The sequence below is a fragment of the Rhinatrema bivittatum genome, chromosome 7, assembly GCF_901001135.1.
Source record: "Rhinatrema bivittatum chromosome 7, aRhiBiv1.1, whole genome shotgun sequence".
In the NCBI taxonomy this organism is placed as follows: Eukaryota; Metazoa; Chordata; class Amphibia; order Gymnophiona; family Rhinatrematidae; genus Rhinatrema; species Rhinatrema bivittatum.
The window spans coordinates 254,128,463-254,140,943 of NC_042621.1; the positions used below are offsets into that span (position 1 = coordinate 254,128,463).

General features: G+C 42.4%; 1 protein-coding gene across 4 annotated transcripts in view; it reads right to left on the reverse strand.

Annotated features, from left to right (window-relative positions):
• EDRF1 (erythroid differentiation regulatory factor 1) overlaps window positions 1–12,481 on the reverse strand; it is a 190,410-nt gene that overhangs the window by 12,435 nt on the left and 165,494 nt on the right. The window lies entirely within an intron of this gene.

Consider the following 12,481-nt stretch of genomic DNA (forward strand, 5'->3'; position numbering starts at 1 on the left):
TTCCTGTCCAACAGGTGCTTCAAAGTCAGGATTAACAATAAAGAATTTCCCCCCATTTGCTCCAACCGAGGTGTCCCTCAAGGATCTTCCCTCTCACCTACACTCTTCAACATCTACCTTCTACCACTCTGCCACCTCCTTTCGAAGCTAAAACTATCCCATTACTTGTATGCTGACGACATCCAAATACTCTTCCCAATCACAGAATCTCTACAAAAAACTCTTAACCACTGGAACTACTGTCTTCAAGCAATTAAACACCTTCTTTCTACCCTCAACCTGGTACTGATCACAGACAAGACTGAGATTCTTATCTCTCAAGAAGACCCCACCATGCCTCATATCTCACTATCTTCCTCCCAATCAGCCAATTCAATTATTAAACACTCTCCATTCGTTCGAGACTTGGGCGTGATCCTGGATAACCAGCTGAACCTGAAGAAGTTTGTGAACACCACCACTAAGAAGTGCTTCTTCAAACTGAAAGTCCTCAGAAACCTAAAACCTCTCCTATACTTCCAAGACTTCAGATTGGTGCTGCAATCCATCATCCTTTCAAAATTGGACTATTGCAATTCCCTTCTTCTCGGTCTCCCAGCCAACTATATCAAACCTCTCCAAATGGTCCAAAACTCAGCAGCCAGGATTCTCACCAAGACCAAACAAAGGGATCATATCACCCCCACCGTTCAGCATCTCCACTGGCTTCCCATCAAATCCAGAATTCTCTTCAAAGTCCTCACGATCATACATAAAGTGAAACACAACCTCACATCCCTCAAGACTTCTATACAACTTAGACCACATACCTCACTTAGACCAATCAGAAGCGCCTACACAAAGACACTCTTTTCGCCCCACAAGCGAAAACATCATTAAGAAAGCACGCCATATCGACAGCTGGTCCCCATCAATGGAACGCGTTGCCTCTGGACCTCAGGCAAGAGTTGTGCCCATAGACTTTTAAAAAAAAACACCTCAAGACTTGGCTATTCAGCCAAGCCTTCCCAGATACTTAATCATCACTCCCCCCCCACCCCCCCCGCCCGACTCATTCTAACGGACACTTTAGCAAGACTCCACAGTTTAGTACATTGTCTCTTTTGTTTCTCAATTATCATCTCATCTGTTTTTAGATGGCTTGATAGGTTGTTATGCTTTGTTATGACCCGTTCCATTTTTAATTGTCTCCCTTGTTCTCTGTATCGCCTATGAGCGAATTTTGCAGTTACACTGTAAACCGATGTGATTTGTATCTTTTACAGGAACGTCGGTATAGAAAAGCTAAAAATAAATAAATAAATAAATGGTTTGCTAAGAAGGGAATTTTTAGTTTCTGTTATATGTTATTTCTATGATACATATGGCCCCTGCTTACTTTTGTGTTACTGCTACGCGACCAAGGTGGGCCAGAAAAGTGTGTGCATGTGTGTCCCTCAGGGGGACTCGCCAGTTCTCTGCAGCTCTCTCTCATTCATCAGGGCAGGGAGAAGCCCCTCCCAAGCCCTGGCCTTCCCGTGCTCCAGAAATGACAGCAGAAAAGGACCAAATGATCCACCTAGTCTGTCCAGCAAGCTTATGCCAGTATCTGCTGCACTGTGAGGTTACCCCCATGCTTATCAGTTTCCCAGACCGTAAAAATCAGGGCCCTCAAATGCTGTTTGAATCCAATTACCCTTAACCATTGCCATGGAAGCAGAGAGCAATTTTGGAATTGCATCAAAAGTATCAGGCTTACGGGCCGATACAGTACAGTGCGCTCCGGTGGAGCGCACCGTTACCCCGGATTGGACGCACCTTTTGGACGCGCTAGCTTTATCCCTTATTCAGTAAGGGGTAATAGCGCATCCAAAACGCGCGTCCAACCCCCCTGAACCTAATAGCGCCTGCAACATGCAAATGCATGTTGATGGCCCTATTAAGTATTCCCGCGCGATTCAGAAAGTAAAATGTGCAGCCAAGCCGCACATTTTATTTTCAGAAATTAGCGCCTAATTTCTCCGGGCACCGGGAAAGTGTTCAGAAAAGCAGTAAAAACAGGTGTTTGCCCACTCTCCCGCGTTTTTACTGTATCGGCCCGTTTGTGATTAAGGGTAGTAAGCGCCGCATCAGCAAGTTACCCTCATGTTTATTTGTTCCGCAACCATAAAACTCAGGGCCCTTGTTGGTTGTTGTCTGAATCCAATTCCCTTTTCCACTGCTGTTGAAGCAGACAGCAATGATAGAGTTGCTTTAACAGTATCAAGGATTATTTGTTAAGGGTAGCAAATGCCACAGCAGCAAGTTACCCCCATGCACTCTTATTTTATTTTCAACCTCTAGCCTTTAGGGACACAATGCTTATCCCATGCCCCTTTGATTTCCTTGACTGTTTTTGTCTTCACCACCTCTTCCAGAAGGGTATTTCAGGCATTCACCACTATCTCAGTGAAGAAGTATTTTCTGACATTGGTTCTGAATCGTCCTCCCTGAAGTTTCATGTCATAACCCCTATTTCTACTGACTTCTTTCCAATGGAAAAGGTTTGACGACTGTGCATCATTAAAATCTTTCAGGTATCTGAAGGCCTGTATCATATCTCACCTGCACCTCTCCTCTCTTCCAGGGTATACTTATTCAGATCCTTTAGCCTCTCCTCATAAAGTCTTCTAATGCTGATCCCTTATCATTTTGGTCGCTCTTCTTTGGACCGCCTCTATCCTGTCGTTATCCTTTTTGAGATACAGGCACCAATATTGAGCACAGTACTCCAGGTGAGGCCTTACCAAGGACCTGTACAAGGGCAATATAACCTCTTTTTTCTTACTGGTTATTCCTCTCTCTATGACAGCATTCTTCTGGCTTTAGCTATCGCCTTGTCACATTGCTTTGCCGCCTTCAGATCATCAGACACTATCAGACCGAGGTCCCTCTCCCAGTCCGTGTGCATTAGTCTTTCACCGCCCATCACATAAAGCCCTTTTGGATTGCAGCACCCCAGATGCATGACACTGCACTTCTTGGCATTGAATCCCAGCTGCCAAATCTTCAACCACTTCTCAAGCTTTTTAAAATCACTTTTCATTCTCTCTATTCCTTCAGGCGTGTCCACTCTGTTGCAGATCTTAGTATCATCTGCAAATAGACAAACTGTACCTTCTATCCCTTCCGCCAGGTCGCTCACAAAGATATTGAACAGAACCGATCCCAAAACTGATCCCTGTTGCATTCCATTTAATACCGTTCTTTCTTCGGAGTAGGTTCCATTTACCATTACATGCTTCAGTCAACCAGTTTGCAATCCACGCTACTACCTTGGCACCCACTCCCAAGCTTCTCATTTTGTTCATGAGTCTCCTATGCGGGACCGTATCAAAAACTTTACTAAAATCCAAGTAAATCATATTGAGCACTCTTCTCTGATCCAATTCTCGAGTCACTCAATCAAAAAAATATCAAATCAGATTTGTTTGACAGGACCTTCCCCTGGTGAATCCATGCTGCTTCAGGGCCAGCAACCCAACAGATTGTAGATAGTTTACTATCCTTTCCTTCAGCAGAGTCTCCTTTAATTTTCCCACTACCGAGGTGAGGCTAACCGGCCTATAGTTTCCAGCCTCCTCTCTGCTCCCACTCTTGTAAAACAGGACCACCCATCGCTCTTCTCCAATCTTGTGGCACCACTCCCGTTTCTGGGGATCTAGTGAACAGGTCCTTCAGCAGACCCACCAGAACATTTCTGAGCTCCCTCATGGCCTTGTCCACTTTCAGTTTTCCTAGCTCTTCCCATACATTCTCTTCTGTAAAAAGAGTTTTGTCTACTCCACCCCCATCTACAGTCTTGTTAATAGGAGGAAAGAGAGCAAGCACCACTGTAGGCTCTCAAATGTTTGAACCTCTGCTTATATGCGGGTTTCACAATTTTCCTGTTTAGGAGGTTAAAAAACAAAGGTTGGCTTATATGTGAGTATACTGTATACAGTAGCTGTGAATATGCCACCTAACAAACCAAAAAAATAATTGTTTTCAGGATATATACATCAAGGTAGAATAGCAAGTCAAAGTAATTCAGTTCTTACATAAGAACTGCCATGCTGAGACAGATCAATGGACAATTGAGCCCAACACCCTGTCTCCAACACACACTAGCCAGTCCGGAAGCCCTTGGAAGATCCTAAAATAGAAGATCCTTTCCCTGTTGCTCACTTTTAGAAGAGATGGCAAAGTCTACATGACAGAGTTGTTAATGGACTTGTCCAAACCTTTTTGTAAACCACTAATATTTGTCTTAATCACATCCTCAACAACAAATTCCACAGCTTACTTGTATGTTTAATACTTTCTTAAATTTGTTTTAATTCTGCTACCAGTTAGTTTCATTGAGTGTCCTCAAAACCAAATACAATGTGAGAAAGTAAATAAGTGGGATGGGAGATAGGCACTCTGGATGGGCCTTTTGGTCTTTATCTGCCAACGTGTTCTACATTCCTATGTTTTCACAGTTAAACTCCAAACTAATCATGATTTATAAACCTATATCGTGTCCTCTATTGTCTCTTAATAGAAACATATAAACACAGAAATGACAACAGAAAAGGACCAAATGGTCCATCCAGTCTTTCCAGCAACCATATGGTAGTATCTTCTGCGCCATGCAGGTTTGCCCCCATACTTATCATTTTTCCAGACCGTAAAAGTCAGGACCCTTGTTGGTTGCTGTCTAAATCCAATTCCCCATTACCTCTTGCTGTTGAAATTGGAGTTGCATCAGGCTTATTGGTTAAGGATAGTAACCACCGCATCAGCAAGTTACCCCATGCTTATTTTGCATCAGCAAGTTACCCCCAAGCTGAAGAGCCCTATTCTGTTTAGCCTTTCTTCATAAAGGAATCATTCCATACTCTTATTTTTGTTGCCACTCTCTCTTTTTCTAGTTCTGAGATACAATATCTTTTTTTGAGATGAAGCAGTGTGGTTGCATCATACATTGGCATTATGATATTCTAAATGTTATTCTCTATTCCTTTACAAATAATTCCATCGCCAATGTCCTCTTCCTAAGTGGTAAGTACTAATTTTTCCGATGTGAATCACTTTGCACTTGTCCACATTAAATTTCATCTGCCATTTGCATGCCCAGTCTTCCAGTCTCACAAGGCCCTCCTGAAATTCCTCACACGTCTGCTTGAGTTTTAACTATTATGAATAATTTTGTATTATCTGCAAATGTGATCACACCATTCATTGCTCCCTTGTCTATATCAATAATGAATAAATTAAACATTGGTCCCAGGATAGAAACCTAGGCCACTCTGCTATTTACCACTTTAAATTGGGAAAACTGACCATTTAGTGCTACTCTGTTTCCTATCCTTTGACTAGTTAACAATCCACCCCAAAACACTGCATTCTATCCTGTGATTTTTTAGATTTCCTGAGGAGTCTCATGAGGGACTTTATCAAATAACTTCTCAAAATCCAGATATACTATAATCGTCCCAACTGACTTGCCTTTATCCCACTTATTTGTGCATTCAAAGAAATCTAATAGATTAGTAAGGCATGACTTCCTTTGCTAAAACCATGCCGGCTCTTCACCATTAATCCATGTTTATCCATATTCATAGCAATTTTTTTCTTAACATAGTAACATACTGTTGAATAAAACCAAAACTCTATTATCCTTCTGGCCTAGTAATACAATGCCGAGCACTGCTAAGGGTTAAATCTTATAGACAAGAAAATAGATTGTAAAATATAACAAATGCTTAAGGCTTGTAACTCAGAGATAGGCACTGCTTTTAGCAGCTCAGAAGATACAGAAAAGCGTCATCTAGCATTTGTGGTTGACTTCTGTATCTTCATAATTAACTATAGCTTCTAGGAAAATATAAATATAAAATATTCTCAGAAATAGCCAGGATGCAGATATGGGGCTTGGGAAAATCCCATGCTATTCAAGGCACCAAGATGGTCAGAGGTGAAGAGGTGTCAATGATGTTAAAGAGGGTCCCCCCTTTTGTAACCTGTAGGCTGGAGACCTTCCTGCACCTGCATGGCGGAGAAGGTCCCAGTGCCTAAGGGCCCTGCTCTTCTATAAAAATAGGGCTGAATTTTGACTCCATGATTCTGACTACCTCGCTTTGCTAGGCATATACACCTGTAAACCATTGTATTGCCAAACCTGTCGCCGCTGATACCAGTTCTATTTCTGTCCAGACAAATGTCCTGATCCACAGTGAGGAACCGGTTCAGAGTGAAAGATGTCTGCAGATAGACTCTCTCAGAAAAGGAGGTGGCAGAACTCAAGGAGGTGACAAGACTGAGAAGCATCCGGGATGAGGACTTCATTGATAAAATGCTAATAAAACATCTAATGTGGAGAACTCAAGCAGAGTGGAAGCTGAAATTGGTCCACAAGATGACAACTGGACCCAGATTACTACAGCTAGTAGACCCTACACCATGGTTATTTCCCTTGAACTGAAGAACCAGTGTGCAGCCCTGGAAGAGGAGGAGGAGATGATATCCCCATGATGGGGTGTAACCAGGACATGCAAACCCCAAAGCTGTGGACACAGCAACCACTGCACCTAGGAGGAGGAGGGTAATTAAGTTGGTGACTTGCTTCTGAAGGGCACAGAGGCATCTTTCTGCTGACTAGACGTTGTCCTGGGAAGAGGGTTGTCTGCTGGATGCCAAAATTCAGGATATCAAGGAGAGACTGCCGAGAATCCTCAAGCCTTCTGACCACTATCCAATGTTACTCATCCATGTTGGCATGAATGATACTGTGAGGTACCACACAGATGGAATCAAAAGTGACTTTATGGCTGTAGGAGAGAGGGTAAATCAGATATGTGCACAAGTGGTATTCTCCTCAATCCTCCCAGTTAAGGATAAAGGCCCATGCAGGAAAGCTTGCATTCTGGAGACAAATGGCTGCGTAGATGGTGTCGACATAGGCATTTTGGCTTCCTGGATCATGAGGAGGCACTGTGGGTTAATCTGGAAAGAGGGAATGGAACATTGTTTATACTGGGCTAATATATAGACCTCCATCACAGACAGAGGAGATGGATAGAGATTTAATGAAGGATATTCACAGGATTGCTATGAAAGAAAAGGTATTCCTGCTAGGGGATTTTAATCTTCCAGATGTTGACTGGGACATCCCAACTGCAATATCTTCTAGAAACAGGGATATTCTGGATTATTGCAAGAACAGTTCTGTTAACTGGTAATGAAGTCCACTTTGGGAGGGTGTGATACTGGATCTGGCGCCTACATACAGGGAACAGTATGTCTGATCCGAGAACCAGTGACCACCAGATGGTATAATTCAGTATTAGGACCAAGAGATGGAAGGTTCATCCTAAGATGTGGGTCCTAGACTTTAGGAAAATTAACTTTCTCAAAATGGTCGTTAGCTGGATGGGAAGATCTAGGGGAAGAAAAGGCAAAACTAAAAGGATATTTTAGCCAAAAAAAGTCCTTCGAAAATTTGAAGAAGGATCCATCTGAAGAAAATAGGAAAAAGCATAGGCATTGTTAAATGTAAAACATTGATAAGGCAGGCTAAGAGAGAATTTGAAATGAAGTTGGCCATACAGGCAAAAATTCATACTAAAAAATGTTTTAAAGACATCAAAAGCAAGAACATAAGAACATAAGAAATTGCCATACTAGGTCAGACCAAGGGTCCATCAAGCCCAGCATCCTGTTTCCAACAGTGGCCAATCTAGGCTACAAGTACCTGGCAAGTACCCAAAAACTAAGTCTATCCCATGTTACTGTTGCTAGTAATAGCAGTGGCTATTTTCTAAGTCAACTTAATTAATAGCAGGTAATGGACTTCTCCTCCAAGAACTTATCCAAATCGTTTTTAAACCCAGCTACACTAACTACATTCCCCTGGCAACAAATTCCAGAGTTTAACTGTGCGTTGAGTGAAAAAGAAATTTCTACGATTAGTTTAATTGTGTTACATGCTAACTTCATGAAGTGCCCCCTAGTCCTTCTATTATCCGAAAGAGTAAATAACTGATTCACATTTATCCGTTCTAGACCTCTCATGATTTTAAAGACCTCTATCATATCTCCCCATCAACCGTCTCTTCCCCAAGCTGAACAGTCCTAGCCTCTTTAGTTTTTCCTCAGAGGGGAACAGTTCCATCCCCTTTATCATTCTGGTTGCCTTTCTCTGTACCTTCTCCATCGCAACTATATCTTTCCTGAGATGTGGCAACCAGAATTGTACACATATAGAGGCATTATGACATCCTCCGTTTTATTCACCATTCCCTTTCTAATAATTCCTAACATTGTTTGCTTTTTTGACTGCCACAGCACACTGAGCCGAAAATTTCAAAGTATTATCCACTATGATGCCTAGATCTTTTTCATGGGCGGTAGCTCCTAATATGGAACCTAACATCGTGTAGCTTTAGGATCAGTTATTTTTCCCTATATGCATCACCTTGCACTTATCCACATTAAATTTCATCTGCCATTCAGATGCCCAATTTTCCAGTCTCTCAAGGTCCTCTTGCAATTTATCACAATACGCTTGTGATTTAACTACTCTGAATAATTTTGTATCATCTGCAAATTTGTTTACCTCACTCGTTGTATTCCTTTCCAGATCATTTATAAATATATTGAAAAGCAGAGGTCCTAGAGGAACTCCACTGTTTACCCTTTTCCACTGAGAAAATTGTCCATTTAATCCTACTCTCAGTTTCCTGTATTTTAACCAGCTTGTAATCCAAGAAAGGACATTGGCACCTATCCCATGACTTTTTACTTTTCTTAGAAGCCTCTCATGAGGGACTTTGTCAAACGCCTTCTGAAAATCTAAATACACTACATCTACCGGTTCCCTTTATCCACATGTTTATTAACCCCTTCAAAAAAATGAAGATTTGTGAGGAAGACTTGCCTTAGGTAAATCCATGCTGACTTTGTTCCATTAAACCATGTCTTTCTATATGCTCTGTGATTTTGATCTTTAGAATAGTTTCCACTATTTTTCCTGGCACTGAAGTCAAGCTCTCTGGTCTATAGTTTCCCAGATCGCCCCTGGAACCCTTTTTAAATATTGGGGTTACATTGGCCACCCTCCAGTCTTCAGGTACAATGGATGATTTTAATGATAGGTTACAAATTTTAACTAATAGATCTGAAATTTCATGTTTGAGTTCCTTCGGAATCCTAGGATGCATACCATCCAGTCCAGGTAATTTGCTACTCTTTAGTTTGTCAATCTGGCCAACTACATCTTCCAGGTTCAATCTGGCCAACCCATCTTCCAGGTTCAAGGGTGATGAGTCAGTTCATCTGACTCATCACTCTTGAAAACCATCTCCGGAACTGGTATCTCCCCAACATCCTCATTAGTAAACACGGAAGCAAATAATTCATTTAGTCTTTCTGCAATGGCCTTCTGCAATGGCCTTATTTTCCCCTAAGAGCCCCTTTAACCACTCGGTCATCTAACGGTCCAACCGACTCCCTCACAGGTTTCTTGCTTTGGATATATTTTTAAATGTTTTTATTATGAATTTTTGCCTCTACGGCCAACTTCATTTGAAATTCTCTCTTCACCTGTCTTATCAATGTTTTACACTTAACTTGACAATGCTTATGCTTTTTCCTATTTTCTACAGATGGATCCTTCTTCCAATTTTTGAAGGATGTGTTTTTGGCTAAAATAGTCTCAGCTGACCAATGTCACAACCGTAGTTGACACCTAACTGCTACCACCGAAGCCACTCCTCTGGCCGAGTTACGGACCAAATCGCAGGCCGCATCAGCTAAAAAGATGGCAGCGATTCCATAACTGCTCTGGAATTCACTCCAGAATCAACTTCCTGAGAGAGAAGCAGACAAGATCGTGCCACTAGGGTGCAACAAGAAGCTATCTGTAAAGTCATCACCACTGCTTCAAAGGCTTGCTTAAGGATAGCCTCAATCGGCTTCTTATGCACATCCTTAAGGGCTGCTTCTCCTTCCATAGGGGATAGTTGTCCACTTAAATGCTGCACAGACCAGTGCATCCACTTTGGGAAAATGTAAATGCTCCCTCACCACTGGATCCATGGGGTACAGGCCTTCCAATGTCAAACCCCCTTTGAAACTTGCCTCTGGTGCTCTCCATTCAAGAACAATCAATTCCTGAATGGCATCCATACAGGGAAAAAACAAAAGGCTTTACGCAAAGAAACCAAAATGGGATTCTTCTTTGGTTCAGACATGGAATCTGCACCAGGAACACCCAGCATCTTCAAGGTCTGGGGAAACCAGGGCTGACAGTTCATCTCTATGAAAGAAAAACAGCATGGTCCGATACGATTTCAATCCCGGAGGAATTTCCCCATTTTCCAGGGAATCAGAATCTGCCTCATTATCAATGCCATCTGGGTTCCTTTCGGGATTACCTACAACAAACCGAGGCGTGCTCAGATGCCTAAACATAGGACTGGAAGAGGGGCGGGCCACCAGCTGAGGGTCCGACCTGACAGGAGAGTGGGCAAAACTGAGGACTACCCCTGAAGAAAAGACTACAAACCTTGAAAAAGCTCCAGCCAAGAAAAAGCAGCTGGATCCAGGCCAAACCCAGAAGGAACTGGAGTGGGGCCCACTGAACTGCCATCCCCTGTGGAGGAACCAGTCAAGGAAGTTCCAAGATCCAGCGTACCTCCAGACATATCCTTAACCAGAGCATCATCAGGCTGGGAGGATCCAGGCTTAGTGAAATCAGAGGAAGGCAATTTTCCCTGAGCCTCTAAACAGCGCTGACACAGGTTAGAGGACAAGTCAGGCTGAGATGCCCGAATATAACAGGCAACACAGAAAGAAAGGCGCTTAGGTTTCTTGCTCACCAGCGCCATCATTGCATAGGTGACTGAGGCTGCGCGTCCAGCTGGCTCGCACTGAAAAAATTTCAAGTGCACAAAATGTACGCGCACAAAAACTAGGCGCCCCAAAAGCAAGTGCCGCAAAGGGCGCACTACCAGCGCTTAGAAATTTGTGCGTGCCTAAAGCTGCGCACACAGACATCGCGAAAATGCTGCAGCGGCCTACCATGCGGCGCAAAGGCAAAAAGCCTAACTGCAGGGCCTAGATCACCGGGGAAGAGAGGGCATGTGCCATCATTGCCGCGCTTTGCCTCCTGCACCCGCTGCCTTTAAGGTGTACAATCAACTAAGTCCATGCCAGGAAACCCAGCTACCGGACCAAGGCACACATTTGAAGGACCACAGAAATCACCTCAGGAATTCTCAACTGGGGGAGGGTCCATCTGGTATCACCGCAGGAAAGAGGGGCTTTTCTTTTTCTATTTTAAATTCTCCTTCCAAAATATGAAGCAATCCCCTTAAGGAGATACATGTCTACCATCTGCTGGAATCGGAGAATACGGGCAGGTTGGAGTCACTGCAGTATATATACTGTGATATCAGCATGCTCAGTCTCCATCTGCTGATAGGGGAGCATAACCCACTGGTCCGGAGTCCATCTATCTACACACTAGGAAAGTGGCAGTTTTTGGGAAACAGATGGCACTAGCACAGGCTAATATATTACTAATAATCTTACTCCCCTCAATTTACCAAATCACATAAAAGACGCACAAATTTTGTAAATGACCTTTATAATAGGCATCATCAATATAGTGTAACCATTTTGTTACTCAGCCTTATGCTTAATCATCGATAATTTCCATGTCATTATTCAAAAGTGAAGCTAGTGGAACTATTTTTTTTCAGAATTTTTTGTTGCAAATAAAATCCCTCATCATAAATCTCTCTTATTTAGAACCATCAGATCAATAAACGTGTTTAATCTCCAAAACACATACGGAATGCAGAACTTATCTGAGTAGAATTGCAGATTCAGATAACGGAGATCTTCTTATATTTTTCTTCCCATCGTTAAACCAATTGCCTACAAGTGCTAATGAATTCACACCGAATACTCACATCAGTTCTTGCTTAAATTCCCGACACGGGACCGTGTTTCGAACTATGACAAGTTCTTCTTCAAAGGGCCGTAAGCACATTTCAATAGGTCAATTGTTTGGCATTGAACGGCATTCTTTTCTGGAAATAACAACCTAAATTTTGTGCATCTTATGTGATTTGGTAAATTGAGGGGAATAGGATTATTAATAATATATTGGGATTTCTTCTACTCAAATCTAAAAAAAAAAAAATGTCTGGTACTCACCTGAATTAAGAAACCTTAAACACGTCCTCAGAAATAAAGATATGGCTCAAAAACCCCTCTCCCGCAACACTTGCCACATACAAATCCACTTTACATGCCTATAGAACTACCACGCAGAAATCAAAACGTGACTTCTACGCATGTAAAATTCACGACCTCCAATTTAATCCCAAAGCCTTCTTTTCTTACGTATCTGACCTTAAAAAAAACCCCAACCATCCCTCCGCCCACATGGACTCCAAAAATAGAAGTAACGACCTCGCCCATTTCTTTA